Source organism: Balaenoptera physalus (assembly GCF_965194825.1).
Source record: "Balaenoptera physalus genome assembly, chromosome: 10".
NCBI lineage: Eukaryota > Metazoa > Chordata > Mammalia > Artiodactyla > Balaenopteridae > Balaenoptera > Balaenoptera physalus.
Genome location: NC_138889.1, coordinates 107,683,960 through 107,700,235, shown reverse-complemented (window position 1 = coordinate 107,700,235; position 16,276 = coordinate 107,683,960). Strand labels below are relative to the sequence as shown.

Sequence of the window (16,276 nt, the reverse complement as noted above, 5' to 3'; positions counted from 1 at the left end):
AAGATAGAATAAAAGTGTGTATAGGGGTAGGGAGAGAATCCCCCGCGAAGGTGGGAAAAGAGGAAGATGACACCGTGGCCGAGTTTCTCTACCGGCCATCAGGGGGCGCCATCAGCCAGGACAACTCAGCCGCTCCAGGTGGCAGGGAGACATCTCTAACAGGACTTCCGATAGTTGTAGCATATTCCCAAACTGGAAAGCTATACTAATCTATCAAGCTTTAGAAATGCTTTCATAGCCAGGTAATCGAGAAAAAAATTTAAACAAACAAAACCAGTTATCTGCCATCTGTTTCTGTATTTGCTTATCCAAATCAGAAAGGGCAATGAGAGTGTCATTTAGTATCCAGAAGGAAGGAAAGCCAGGGAAAGCTGGAGAAATTTCTTCAAGGAGCTCCTGATACTCTGAACCCTGAACCATCCCAGGGCAGCACACAGCGTGCTGAGGCCCCTCGGACCCAGGCTGCGGTGCAGGGGAATTAAGCGAATAGGGATTTCGGGGGGGGCAGGGGTGAGAGGTCTGGAGCAGTAACCTCAAGGATAGATATGTTTCACGGATATGTTAAAGCTAGCTTTTCATATCTCTGAGAAAGGTGAATAAACATGGGGTATATTTCACAGGCGGCTGAAAAACTAGGAAGTTAAATGTCTCACTCGGTATCACACTTAACCAGGACAAAGATTACTGGTATACCTGTTTGGTCCAGTTTTTTTTTTTTTTCCATTAGATGCCAGAGATTCACAATTTTTTTTTAAAAAGGCAGAAAGTATTGCTTTAAGGTACATTTAACAAAGAGGTCTGCTAAATATCTGAGCCTGGATAACAAACACATACAAGCAAATCTGTTCCTTCAGAAGCTACTTTGTGTGGTCCTCATCCCTCAAACCTGCTGGCAGGCAGAATCTTTCCAAGACGTCTCTTGACCTATATTACTTTACATTATAAACCATGAGACATACTGGCTGTTCCGATGATCTGTACTGGGGTTGACCGCATCCTTAACCATAAGAGTCAGTCAACAGTGAGGCCTCCAGCAGCCACGAGAGAAGCCAAAGAAGAGGCCGAGAGGAAAGAAGGCTGAGGGTCTGTGCAGAGAGGAGAGAAGAGAGTATAAAAATGCAGAACACAGAAAACGGACAGAAAGGGCAGAAGCTGGTGTAGTAGTTTAGACTACACGGAGTGCCCCCAAATTGTCTTTAGGTGATGTCCCTGGGTACTGACTGCTTTGCCCTGCTCCCGCAGTAGAACAGGAATAATTATTCATCTGTGCAATTTTAATGATATTGGCTTAAAACTTATATAACATAACTACATGTTAGAAATATCTTTTTCTTTTTTTTTTCCTTTTAGTTCCCCGACCAGGGATTGAACCTGGGCCCTCGGCAGTGAAAGCCCAGAATCTTAACCACCGGACCGCCAGGGAATTCCTTAGAAATATCGTTTTTACATCAGATGCTTGGTGTTTAGGAGCTGGCCCAGAGAAGGGAATGAGCTTTCAGAATTCAGGGAGGCAGCTTTGCTTTGAGACAGAGAGTAGGGGGCACACACTGCCAGGTGCCTGCTAGGTGTTCTCATGTAATTTCATTTATTCCTCACCAAACACCCATAAGATATGTGTTATCTCCATTCTATAAATGACTGAACACACCTAGGGAAGACAAGTGACTCGCCCAAGGCCTCAAAACCAGTAAGTGGTAGAGCCAGATCCTCATCGAAGGCTCTAAAATGACAGCTGTCTTCCTATCACTGAGAAGCAAAGAGCAACTCCTCCAGCCGGAAGCACACGGGCCATTTACGACTTTGCAAGAGACGCTGCCTCGAAAGCCTATTCATTCATTCAAAACAGATGTCCTAACTGCCACCATATCTACAGCACAGCTGCAAATACCAATACAACCGTGAAGGAAAGACTCGGTGCCCTACTCTTGTAAAGCTAGCTGAAAAGCAGGGTGAGGTAGTGATGCAATGAATATATACAACAGACAAATAACACGACATGGGAGAGTAACAATGACTACCAAAAACATGACACAGACAGGAGAGTGGGGCAAGGGTCCTGATTCAGACTGAGTGGTTAAGAAAGGCTACACTGAGGGGGTAACATAAAGCTGAGAACTGAAAGACAAGAACCAGCCACGCAAACAGCTAGCGGCAGAACATTCCAGGTCACACGTAAATGCCCCGAGGAAGAAACAGGTTCAGTATGCAACAAAAAATAGACCTGTTTGGCTGGAGCAGAACAAGAGGTGGGGTTAGATGGATGCACAAGGATAGGTCGTGTTGGTCCTAAGGCTAAGGTAAACAGAGTTTGCATTTTATTCTGTGATTGGAAATGATCAGAGGTTTTTCTAAGCAGGGAAGTGACACCCTCTGACTGGTGTTTGTGAAAGGTTCCTCTGGCTGCTGATGAACTGGGGGGAGGCTACACTGAAAGCAGGGAGGCCAGCGGGAAGGCCACCGCCAGCCTCCAGAGGACAGATGATGGCGATGTGGTTTAGGGCAGCAGCGGGTGGAGCTGAAAAGACAGCGACAGATTTGTGCTCTATTCTGGAGTTAGAATGTTTAGGACTTGCTGATGGATTGGCTGTGGAGGAACATGAAAAAGGAAAGAAGCAAAGAGGCCTCCTAGGTCGCTGGCTTAAGCAAAAGGGTGGATGGTGGTGCCCTTTTACTTAGATGAATAAAGACTGGGAGAGATTTTTTTTTTAATGGGAAAGGGATAAAATAAAGAGATCTGTTTTAGCAATGTTAAGTCTGAGATATCTATTAGATATTCAGATGGATCTATGAGGTAGGCAGTGGGTATACAAATTTAGAGATGCAACAATCAAACTGAAGATGCAAATTTAAGAGACACATGTAAACCTAATGTGTTTCTTCTAATTAGAAGAAAATATAGGGTAATTTCTTAGTGACCTGAGGATGGGAAAAGATTTCTTAAGATATCAAAAAGCACAAATCTTTATACTTGGAAAAACCAAAGGAAATGACATACTAAAACACAGGATTTCTCAGGAATTCCCTGGCGGTCCAGTGGTTAGAACTCGGCACTTCCACTGCAGGGGGCCCGGGTTCAATCCCTGGTCAGGGAACTAAGATCCCGTAAGCCGCGAGGCACGGCCAAAAATAATAATAATAAAATAAAATAAAACATAAAATGTAAGTTTTCTGCTGAATAAAGGACACTATGAGCAAAGTTAACAGATGGGTAAGGCCAGGAGATGACAGCTGCAACATTTATAACTGATTTAGGATTAATATCTAGACCATATATGGAACTTCACTGGAAAACTGGGAAAAGGATATGACCAGGTCATCCATAAAAGGAAAATCCAAAGCCTAGTATACACAGAGATTCTCGTTCTCACTAGCAATCAGAGAAACAGGAATTAAAATAACACGCTATGTTCGCCAAACTGACAAAAGTCTGAAAGTCAGATACTGCGTGCTGCACTTTGTGGTGGGAATATAATGAGAGCAGTCATGCCACACTTAGTGAAATTAAATGTGAGTATACTCTGGGACCTAATAATTAGACTTGTTGGTATTTAGCTGGAGAAACTCTTGCTCAAGTCCCTAAGAAGAAACATGTGAGGATTTCCATCAGAACACTTGTTTGTGGTGCAGGGAGCTGGAGAACAAATTAGGCGTCCATCACTAGGGGAAATAAATAATATGCAGTAGATGCTAGTGATAAAATACAATAAAGGAGCTAAACGCAATATAGAAACGCAACAACATGGACAGAACTTAAAAATGTAGTTTTAAATGAAAAAAGGATCAAAATGAGAAATATGACATAATATTATTTAATATAAATTTATAAAACAAATCATACAAGGATACAAACATATCCAAGGATAAATGCTCAACACATTATAGAAGAAGTTACCGGGAATGGGAGAAGAGATGGAAAATGACAATAATGAGAAATAATAACATGAGAGTGGTCTTGCAATGTCAGTACAATGTCGTATGATAAATTCAGCTCTGCACTTGAGATCTAAAAGGAAAAACAACAAATTTTACAGGGCAAAAGGAATGTTCATCTGTTACAACTGTCTTTCCCAAACTGCCTGACATTCTGTCAGTTGACTCATCTGACTTAACAGGCGATTAAGGGAGCTGGGAGGGAGGAGGGCAGGCACCAGGGCACAGTGCAAACGGAGCCCCGCTGTATCCTGCACCCACCTTTATCATCACGGCATTCATCACACCGCTGCAACTACATGCATCACGACGAGCTTCCCACCCTGAGCGTTAGATTGCATTCACCCTCATAAACCCAGGACTCAGCACAGTGGCTGCTGCAAAGAATACATTCAGTCAATGCTGACTGGCCGACCGCTTTGTTGCTTGGTAGACTGGATGAAAAATAAACCAAAATTAGAACTCAACTGAACCTTCTTGACTGTTATAATGTAGCTAAATGAATGTTCAATTAATGCTCACTGGCTATGGCTAGATGTCCCTCCCAGCATCATTTATTCTAGCATCAAAAGGCATGTCCATTTGGATGACAGACACATGAACAAACATATCACAGAATTCAAGTCGACTTTATGGCTGCAAGGAAACTCAGAGATGCTACAGCAAAATCAGAAATGCAAATGATAAAAGTTCATTTTAAGTGGGGGAAAAAAAGAGATGCAGCACAAGTCGGATGATTCCTGTTCCTGGCAGTGCTAGGTAGCATTAACCTCTGAAATGACCATTTGACCCTATATGTACAAAACGGGAAAACCCTTCTTATTCATTCTTAATTGATTTTTAAGTCAGCTTGATTACAGTATAATTTATATACAATAAAATGCACCCATTTTATTTATTTTTATTTATTTATTTTTGGCCACGCTTGTGAAATCTTAGTTCCCCAACCAGGGATCGAACCCAGGCCCCCTGCAGTGGAAGTGCTGAGTCCTAACCACTGGACCACCAGGAAATTCCCAAAACGCAACAATTTTTTTTTTTTTCAGAGCACCTTTTTATGCTTTTTAAATTTTTTTTAACATCTTTATTGGAGTATAATTGCTTTACAATGGTGTGTTAGTTTCTGCTTTATAAGAAAGTGAATCAGCTATACATATACATATATCCTCATATCTCCTCCCTCTTGCGTCTCCCTCCCACCCTCCCTTACCCCACCCCTCTAGGTGGTCACAAAGCACAGAGCTGATCTCCTTGTGCTATGCGGCTGCTTCCCACTAGCTATCTATTTTACATTTGGTAGTGTATATATGTCCATGCCACTCTCTCACTTCATCCCAGCTTACCCTTCCCCCTCCCCGTGTCCTCAAGTCCATTCTCTATGTCTGCATCTTTATTCCTGTCCCACCCCTAGGTTCTTCATAACTTTTTTTTTTTTTTTTAGATTCCATATATATGTGTTAGCATACAGCATTTGTTTTTCTCTTTCTGACTTACTTCACTCTGTATGACAAACTCTAGGTCCATCCACCTCACTACAAATAACTCAATTTCATTTCTTTTTATGGCTGAGTAATATTCCATTGTATATATGTGCCACATCTTTATCTATTCATCATCGATGGATACTTAGGTTGCTTCCATGTCCTGACTATTGTAAACAGTGCTGCAATGAACATTGTGGTACATGTCGTTTTTTGAATTATGGTTTTCTCAGGGTACATGTCCAGTAGTAGGATTGCTGGGTCAGATGGTAGTTCTATTTTTAGTTTTTTAAGGAACCTCCATACTGTTCTCCATAGTGGCTGTATCAATTTACATTCCCACCAACAGTGCAAGAGGGTTCCCTTTTCTCCACACCCTCTCCAGCATTTATTGTTTGTAGATTTTTTGATGATGGCCATTCTGACTGGTATGAGGTGATATCTCATTGTAGTTTTGATTTGCATTTCTCTAATGATTAGTGATGTTGAGCATCTTTTCATGTGTTAGTTGGCAATCTGTATATCTTCTTTGGAGAAATGTCTACCTAGGTCTTCTGCCCATTTTTGGATTGGGTTGTTTGTTTTTCTGATATTGAGTTGCATGAGCTCCTTGTATATAGCAGTTAGAGAAAGAAGAACAAAAACCCCCCAAAGAACCAGCTTTTAGTTTTATTGATCTTTGCTACTGCTTCCTTCATTTCTTTTTCATTTATTTCTGATTTGATCTTTATGATTTCTTTCCTTCTGCTAACTTTGGGGGTTTTTTGTTCTTCTTTCTCTAACTGCTTTAGGTGTAAGTTTAGGTTGTTTGAGATTTTTCTTGTTTCTTGAGGTAGGATTGTATTGCTATAAACTTCCCTCTTAGAACTGCTTTTGCTGCATCCCATAGGTTTTGGGTCATCGTGTTTTCATTGTCATTTGTTTCTAGGTATTTTTTGCCTTCCTCTTTGATTTCTTCAGTGATCTCTTGGTTATTTAGTAGCGTATTGTTTAGCCTCCAAGTGTTTGTATTTTTTACAGTTTTTTTTCCTGTAATTGATATCTAGTCTCATAGCATTGTGGTCGGAAAAGATACTTGATACGATTTCAATTTTCTTAAATTTACCAAGGCTTGATTTGTGACCCAAGATATGGTCTATCTTGGAGAATGTTCCATGAGCACTTGAGAAAAAAGTGTATTCTGTTGTTTTCGGATGGAATGTCCTAGAAATACCAATTAAGTCCATCTTGTTTAATGTGTCATTTAAAGCTTGTGTTTCCTTATTTATTTTCATTTTGGATGATCTGTCCATTGGAGAAAGTGGAGTGTTAAAGTCCCCTACTATGACTGTGTTACTGTCAGTTTCCCCTTTTATGGCTATTAGCATTTGCCTTATGTATTGAAGTGCTCCTATGTTGGGTGCATAAGTATTTATAATTGTTATATCTTCTTCTTGGATTGATTCCTTGATCACTATGTAGTGTCCTTCTTTGTCTCTTGTAATAGTCTTTATTTTAAAGTCTATTTTGTCTGATATGAGAATTGCTACTCCAGCCTTCTTTTGATTTCCATTTGCATGGAATATCTTTTTCCATCCCCTCACTTTCAGTCTGTACGTGTCCTTAGGTCTGAATGAAGTGGGTCTCTTGTAGACAGTGTATATATGGGTCTTGTTTTTGTATCCATTCTGCCAGCCTGTGTCTTTTGGTTGGAGCAATTAATCCATTTACATTTAAGGCAATTATCGATATGTATGTTCCTATTACCATTTTCTCAATTGTTTTGGGTTTGTTATTGCAGGCCTTTTCCTTCTCTTGTGTTTCCTGCCTAGAGAAGTTCCTTTAGCATTTGTTGTAAAGCTGGTTTGGTGGTGCTGAATTCTCTTAACTTTTGCTTATCTGTAAAGGTTTTAATTTCTCCATAGAATCTGAATGAGATCCTTGCTGGGTAGAGTAATCTTGGTTGTAGGTTTTTCCCTTTCATCACTTTAAGTATGTCCTGCCTGCACCCATTTTTAAATGAACAGTTTGATGAGTTTAAATGAATGCAGCTACCACTATAATCGAGATGTAGAACATTTCCATCAACTCAAAAGTTCCCTCATGCTCCTATGCAATCAGTCCGCCCCTCCACCCTGGCTCCAGGCAACCACTGATTGCCCTCTGTCAAGATAACCATCTTTATATTTTTTCTAATATAAAAAAAGGTTCACTTAATATTTGGAAAATTTAAAACACACACACACACACACACACACACACACACACACACAGTAGAAGAGTATAATGAAAGTGATTTACCCAACACTCAGCTTCAACGATTTTTAATGCATGACCAATCCTGTCTCATCTTTACTCCTGCCCACGCCCCTGCATGGATTATTTTGAAGAAAAGCCCAGACATTATTTCTCTTCACATGTAAATACTTCAGTACATATCTCTGAAGGATATTCTTTTAAAACATATCCATAATACCATTTTCATGCTTAAAATAATTAACAATAAGCTTCTCAATACCATGAAATAATCAATCAGTACCTGCATTTCCCAGATTGCCTCACATTTTTTCCTTCATTATGTTTGTCTGAATCAGCTCCATATATTACTATTGGTTCATTCATCTCTTAAGTCCCTTTTTATCTATAGGTGTCCCCTCCATCATCCCCCCCCTTATAATTTATTTGTTGAAGAAACTAGTTTGTCCTATAAAGCACCTGCAGTTTGGAATTTGCTGACTGCTTCCCTAAAAAATATTTACCAAGTTTCTGTCCCTTGTATTCCCTATAAATTTGTAATAAGATCTAGAAGTTGTAACAAATTCAGGTTCTGTTATAGCTGGCAAGGCTACATTATGGGCGGTATCGTGGACCTCTATCAGGAGACACATATCATGTCCCATATTCTCTTTGTCTCACGTTTTGAAAACCATAGTCTTTTCCTCAACTAACTGAAAAGAAAAGCATTTATGACAGTTTATAAGACTCATATAATCTAGAAAAGTGTAAAAGTATAGGACATCGACCCCCATTTTAACAGATTGATTCTGGACTGTGGTGTTCCTACAAAGGAAAAATAGGCTTTGAGTCACTGTCTCAGATGGTTCCATCCATCATATCCACGTATCACTTACTTGAAGTCACACACCGAACACACGCTGCCACGTCCATCTTCTGCACATGTCTTATCTCCCTGAGAGGAGAGGTGCAGTCTTAGGCCTCTCCTCCACCCTCAACACTGGCTCTGCACACAGGTATCACCCAGGCAAGAGTGACCGCCATACGCTTCTCCGCTGAGGAAAGGCCCTTCTCTATCCCTGATGAGGTCCAGCCTCCTTCATCAGCTCTTTACAACCTTCCTCCAGAGCCAGCGACATCCAGATTTTACCAACCAGAAAACGGAGGTGCAGAGAAGAAATATGAAGAGTGAATCGGTGGAAGGTTACCATGAGAAATCAGAGATCACTGGTTGTTCGGAGAAACCTGCTGAGTTGCATGTGTTTCTACTTTAATGCCTCCTCCTTCCCTTCAGGGAGATGCGTGAGTCTAAACAATCTGAGTGTCTGAGGGAAAGGGCTGTGGATGCTGTTTACACAAGGAACCAGAGGGCCCGGTAAAGTGACCTTCCTGCTCTCTTTGGCAGGGCAAGTCCCTGCTTGACAAGAACTAAGTTATCACGAAGGAGAATAAGAATCAGTTAAATTAAAGAGATAACCTAGGACACTTGGGATGGAGAAAAGGAAAGCAAGTTTACATTCCAACCTCACCCAAGTCCAGGGGAGAGGCCCACTGTTACTGAGCCATGCGGAGGAAGCCAGAGTCACTGGCAGGACGACTGGGGCCTCTCCCTTTTTCCCACTCTGATAAACCCTCAGCCACCTGCAGCACGATGCTGCACTAATAGCTACAGGGCCCTCCACTGCCAGCCACCTCCTACTCATCTCCGTGCTTGGCTGGTTCTTACTGCCTCCAGAAGTAAAAGTTATAATATATGATACTTATTATGCCAGTAACTACTGCCTGGTAACATAAGTTCCAGAAGCACAGGTCTCTGCTTACAAACAGCATAACCTTCAGTACAAAAGGATCGAGTTCTCCCTCATCCTGGCCCCCCACCTCTGGACAAGCACAGATTAAATTAAGAATTCTCAAAATTCCCAATGGTGTCAAACACATTTAAAGCTGCCGGGTCAAAGATGCATTTTTGCAGCAGACAACCACAAAGGATTTCAGTGTTACACACAGTGGAAATGATTGCAAGAAATTCTAAATATGGACAGACCAGTAATTTAAATTCTTTTTCTAATGGCTAATACTTCCTTTCCAGTTCAATATCTGATTCTAAGTCAGGCTCCAATTAAGGCAAGCAAGACCCAGTTTTCTGGTTCCGCTGGGATTCACCTGTTCAGGGGTTACCTGGCTGCATGTCCTGAGTCTGTTTCCAGTCAGGGCTCTGCTGGGAACCCTGTGGTGACTAACAAACATGTTTCGGGAGAAGGAAACACCCTGATTACTAGCAGTCCAGGGCAAAGTAATGCCCAAACAAGGAACTCTCACTCCTGGTCTGGTGCTTTCCCCTGCAGGCCACTACTGCTGTGTCAAACCAGCCGGCTGTGTGAAGCTGGTAAATCAACCCACCTAGGTTTTGATTTCCTTTCTTCTAGCAGCTTCACTCATAATAGCCAAAACAACCCAGAAGTCCACCGATAAAGAGACAGACAAGGAAAAACAACGGCCCCTCTTCCTCAGCTGGATATTCTGGTGTCTATCTGTGACACCTGGAATGGCGACAGACCACCTGAGACCACGGGAGCAGCCAGGACAACCCAGTGTTCTGGGGATGGCAGGGCAGGAAGAAAAAAAATGAACGTGGCTCCCCAGCTGCTGAATTAACCAGCTTCGGAGTCACCCTACCTCCAGACTTCTTGTTATCTGAAATACTCTGTGTGTTTAAGTCACTGAGTTGGCTTTTCTGTTTTTCTTGAAGGTAAAAGCATTCCAACCAATGACACTTATTGACCTAAAAGGTTGGGCACACCATTAGCTGCGTGCAGCAATGAAAGGCAGAACTGGATCTCTTTAATTAAAACAAACAAACAAGAAAGCAAAACGAAATACCCCATTCTTGTCATTAAAACATGAGAAAGGCTTTGGGACAGGTAAAGAGCAAGGTTACGAGGAAAAATACAGTAAGTGAATCCATATGTTTAACAATTCAGTGAATAAACTTGGACCTGGAAACTGGCCTGTACGAACTGATTGTGCTTCATTTCAGAAATATTCATTAGAAGATGATGACTTTACATACAGTACTTATGTGTGCAACAATCCTCTGAGAATAGTCACACTATTCCTATTTTACAAATGAGAAAACTGAAGCACAGAGAAGCTAAGTAACTGGCCAAAGTCACCCCATCCATGCACTTTTCTCCACCTGGAACTCTCCCCTTTCTGCCCTTCGCTAACTCCTACACATCTTCCAGGTTCCAACTTGAATAAACATCACTTCCGGGACTTCCCTGGTAGCGCAGTGGTTAAGAATCTGCCTGCCAATGCAGGCGACATGGGTTCAATCCCTGGTCCGGGAAGATCCCACATGCCACAGAGCAACTAAGCCCGTGCGCCACAACTACTGAGCCCGCATGCCACAACTACTGAAGCCCGCAAGCCTAGAGCCCGCGCTCCGCAACAAAGAGAAGCCACTACAATGAGAAGCCCACGCACCGCAACGAAGAGTAGCCCCCGCTCACCGCAACTAGAGAAAGCCCGCGTGCAGCAACGGAGACCCAATGCAGCCATAAATAAATAAATTTATTTTTAAAAAAAACAAAACAGAAACATCACTTCCTTAGAAAAAGGCTTCTTTGATGTGTCCAGACAAGGTCCAAAGCTCCTGTTACACTCCACTGCATGCAATGCTCTACTGAAGCACTGTGTGTACTCGCGATTATTTAAATATTTGTCTTCCCCAAATGTACAGGATGTACATGCCCTGAGAACAGGTCCTTCTTGTCCACCGCCACACGGCATTTCCAAAGCTGAGCAGAACACCTTGCCCTTAAGAGGCTCACGGTCTGAGAGACTGCAAATGAACAGTCCCTTCCAACACAATGCGGAAGGCGGACAGAGGTGTGCACGGGGCTCTATGGAAGCACAAGACAGTGGGTCGGGGGGAGGCTTCATGGAGGAGAATCCCCCAAACAGAGCCCTGAAGGACAAGGAAGTTGGGAGGAAAAGAACTGAGGACAAGGGTGTCCTAGGTGGACAGAGCATTACGTATATCTTTAGAGAAGAAAGCGGCCATGGAATTTTAGGGGAACTACCCCACGAGCTCACTATGGCTGGAGTCTGAGATCAGACAGAGATAAATGAAGCTTGAGAGACAGCAAGATTCAGTTCGATATTCAGAGATAGCAATACGTTGTAAAGATCCCTAAAATAATCCAATAACAATGGATATGATGGAAGCACTCACTGTACATCAGGCACCACGCTAAGTACCTCACATGTATAATTTCATTTCATCTTCACAACCACCCTGAGCATTATTACTCCCACGAGGAGGTAAGATCACACACAGCTAGCAAATGGCAAAGCCAGGCTCTGAACCGCAGCTGTATTACATGACTCCAAAGCCTGTGCTCTTAACCACAGTCTAATCCTTGCCTAGCTCGCTGTGCATTGACATGATCCTATATAGCTGTATGTAGTTCAAATAATTATCTTGATCCTACTAGGAAAACTGGCTATTTAAGGAATCCCATATCTTTTTCATTAAGCGAATCATAAACACAAATATTTCATACATTGAGATTGTTTAAAATAAAGTATATAATTAGTGTTCAATAGACTTTTTTTTTAATTTATTTTTGGCTGTGTTGGGTCTTCGCTGCTGCACGCGGGCTTTTCTCTAGTTGCGGCAAGCGGGGGTTACTCTTCGCTGCGGTGTGCGGGCTTCTCATTGCAGTGGCTTCTCTTGTTGCGGAGCACGGGCTCTAGGCGCGCGGGCTTCAGTAGTTGTGGTGCGCGGGCTCCAGAGCGCGGGCTCAGTAGTTGTGGCACACGGGCCCAAATGCTCCGCGGCATGTGGGATCATCCTGGACCAGGGCTCGAACCTGTGTTCCCTGCATTGGCAGGCAGATTCTTAACCACAGTGCCACCAGGGAAGCCCTTTTCAATAGACTTTTTAAAATGAATATCAAATGAAAATTATTCAGAGACAGAAAATGCAGTGTCTTGACTGATATTCCAATACTGTCTCTAGAATTACGTTACCTCTAAACCATCAAAAATTATGCTAAGCAAACACTAGAACTTCTAAGTCGCCTCATCAAAACTAACCTTCCTAAGGAGAATTAAACTTATGAATTAAACAACTCAATCAATTACTGAGAATGGGTGGAAAGAAAAGAAAGTAGCTAAGACAGAGGAAAGATGATATGACACACGAAATCTCTTTTCCCCACTATCATTTGCTTTAAGCATAGAAATTATCATTGAATGTGTTTACAAGGCGAGATAAACAGTCTATGTGCCAATTCCAGTTAAAACATGAGCAGAAATTTTATCAGTTAGGGAAAGTCCTGGTTCAAAGAACTCAGTTTTTTCGGAAGCCGTTCAGCAAAAATGCAAATGTACTAAGTCACAGTTGATGGGCTATTAATAAATCATTAAAACAAACTGCTGGGAGATCTTTGCTTTTTTAAATGTCTCATAATGTACAGTGAGAGTTCACAGACTGACAACAATTATCATAGTTATACCAGATTAAACATTTATTAGTGCCAGGAGTTTTAAGAACAAGTGCTCACTTCATTCTGACAGCCCCGCTTTCGGATGAGCTAACTAAGGCACAGAGAGTTTACATCAATTGCTCAAGGTGACCTGGGTAGGAAGTGACAGAGCCAGGATGTACACACAGGTCTGTCTGACGCCGACGTGCATGCTCCTTCCACCAAGCAGCGTCATCTCTACTGGGCTGAAAGGTGCCTAGAGATTATCTGGTTTATTCACCAATCAACCCTATCATTTAAAGAGACCTGTAGGGAGGGTAAAGGACTTTCCTTAGGTCCTTTGGCTAGCTTACAGCACAACTGGGAGTGAACCCCAGATTATCTACTCTGAGGCAAGCACAGTCTGTAATCATTTTGACTCATACCAGATACTTTTTTTTTGGAGAAATATTAATAATTTCCCCATAACAGACAAAACAAGAATGATATATGTAAATGCCTGTCACCGTGCCTTGAGCTATGGATGCATCATGTTTCGGTGGGAGACAGGACAAGAGACGCCTCAAACATTTCCTGTGCACATTACTTGCAACCAGCTAACAGAAGATAACAGGATTTCATGCATTCCTTTTCACCACCATCATTTTTACAGCCTCCTGCCTTTCAGTAGGGCATTAAAAGCTCGTTAGTGAGGAAAAAAAGCAGCCACAGACAATACACGAATGAGCCTGGTGATGTTCCAATAAAGTTTAATATTTGGACTCAAAAATTTGAATTTCATATAATTTGCACATGCCATGAAATATTATTCTTGATTTTTCCCAACTATTTAAAAAGCTACAGCTTTCAGGCTATAGAAAAACAGGTAGTGGGCCAGAGGGCATATGCTGACCCTGCATTAAAACAAACAAGTAAAAGGCAGAAGTGATCAAAGGAAAAGCAGTTTGCAACAAAGCAAGGCTACGGCCTTTTTCTTGACTCAGTTCTGGATTCACTGATTCAGGAGGCCTTCTTGGGCCATCCCCCACTCCCACTTGGGGGAGGTGTCCCACTTTTGTGTTCTTACTGAAACTTGGGTCTATCTCTATCCTAACACTTACCATAATATATTCAATCAATCATTTGTATATGTTTTTGCTTGTTTTTAAATCTGTATTCCTAGCCGATGTGGATGCTCAAAAATAGCGGGGGGAAGCGTGATAAGGAAAATAAAAGAGGAATAAGCTCAGAAACTCTTATCTTTATACAGACACTAGATATCAGCACAAAGTCTTGACAGTGGTTCCATGACATACACCTAAGGAGTTAAATCAGTAGTTCAGCTACTTTTTGCATCTGTTAACAATCTATATTGTTTATGCCCTATAAATATGCACCAACCCCTCCATCTATTCTCTATACTTATACCTCCCTCAAGCCAGGCATCGGACTAACTTGTTTAGACTAATCTGCACGAAAAAGATCCAAGCATAAATTTAAAATGAGTCTCCGGAAAGGCTCGGGGAACCCTGGGGGTCTGCAGAACACAAATGCAAAAGCTACTGTCCTATAACACTAGCCTCAAAAACGAATGATGGGGCTTCCCTGGTGGCGCAGTGGTTGAGGGTCTGCCTGCTAATGCAGGGGACACGGGTTCGAGCCCTGGTCTGGGAAGATCCCACATGCCACGGAGCAGCTAGGCCCGTGAGCCACAACTACTGAGCCTGCGCGTCTGGAGCCTATGCTCTGCAATAAGAGAGGCCGCGACAGTGAGAGGCCTGCGCACCGCGATGAAGAGTGACCCCCGCTTGCCGCAACTAGAGAAAGCCCTCGCACAGAAACGAAGACCCAACACAGCCAAAAATAAAAATAAAATAAATAAATTAAAAACAAACAAACAAAGAAAAAAACAAATGATGGCTTCAAATCGTTTGAAGAAAACCTGAAAAGCCACAATTACCAGATATAACATGAAAATCAACATGGAAAAGTCTACCTCATCATTATCACATAAAGCATAAAAGAGAAATAAACATATGGTCGGGTGGATGACCCCGTACTGCTGGATCATTAACCTTCTCTGTGCCGGGGGTCCCTCTGGCAGTCCGGAGAAGCCAGCAGAGCGCTGCTCAGAACAATGTTTTCGAATACATAAGATAGTATGTGTAGTTTAAAAAAGGAAACCAGTTATAATAATTAGCCCACACTACCTCCCCCGACACTTCCTGTCTCCTTTCCCTGCTTTATTTTTTCTGCTTAGCGTTTGTCACTATCTAACACGCTATGCATATTTCACTTCTGTTCTCTTATTTAGTAGATGTCTTCCCAACTAGAACCTTGTTCCCATGAGGGCAGGGAAGTTTATCTATTTTGTTTACCACTCTATTTCCCAAACCTACAAAATGCCTGGTAGCTAACAGATGCCCAATAAATATATTCTGAATTAGTAAATAAACCTCTTGTCTCCTATGAGCTATTACTCTCGGGGGAATCACAGGCAGTTCTACTAGGATCTCGCATCCTTAAGCAAGATAATACACAAGACTTCAGGTTTACTAACTTCTTAGTAGCACTGGAAACCTTTTATAAAGGCAACTTCATGCCTCCACAATAAACTTAATATCTACTGACTGAGGGAGAAGAAGGGAGGTGAGGTAGAGAAGTCAAATGCCTCCAGGTTAGTCAGTGAACAAAATCCATGGGCCAGGTCTCCTGCTTATTAACTCTCCCTTCACTTTACCCTTTGCCCTCTGAAGCTTTTGTCGCGTTGCCTTCCGTCTCTTTCCCACCGAAGGTATCTAGCTGCACGCTAACGATAAGAGACAACTCATTCACAACAAATAGCCACACTCTCCTTGGCAACAAGGTTCTAGGGTTTCCAGCTTCTTGCCAAGGCAACTCTTAAATAGAGGGAAAAAATTTTTAATTCATCTTATTCACAGTAAATTAAAAGGTTAACAAGAATGTAAACCCTCAGACACGACAGGCTGCCTATGCTGTTTGTCTCACAAAGTCCTAAGAGGAAGGAAGCTCAGAGCCAAGACAACTCGAAGCTCCAGAGAAATGTAATAATTTCTACCAACTGCAACGCCTTCACACTGTAGTGTGATAGCAGATTGGAAAGGCAAACCAGAAACCAGAAAAAGAAAGGTGGGGAGGGAAGGTGAGGTTAACAAC

At 42.1% G+C, this 16,276-nt stretch overlaps 1 protein-coding gene and 1 long non-coding RNA gene across 3 annotated transcripts in view; both read right to left on the bottom strand.

The window, feature by feature from the left end:
* The window catches only part of PACS1 (phosphofurin acidic cluster sorting protein 1), a 152,787-nt gene that overhangs the window by 100,540 nt on the left and 35,971 nt on the right, over window positions 1-16,276 (bottom strand). The window lies entirely within an intron of this gene.
* LOC309667989 lies at window positions 666-8,827 on the bottom strand. 2 transcript variants are annotated; one of them, XR_014268016.1, is made up of 3 exons: window positions 8,522-8,827; window positions 7,692-7,760; window positions 666-4,003 (listed from the first exon to the last, which is right to left on the bottom strand). It is a non-coding gene; the product is annotated as an uncharacterized lncRNA (long non-coding RNA). The 2 variants fall into 2 exon arrangements; XR_014268017.1 differs by lacking the exon at window positions 8,522-8,827 and having other exon boundaries at window positions 7,692-8,515.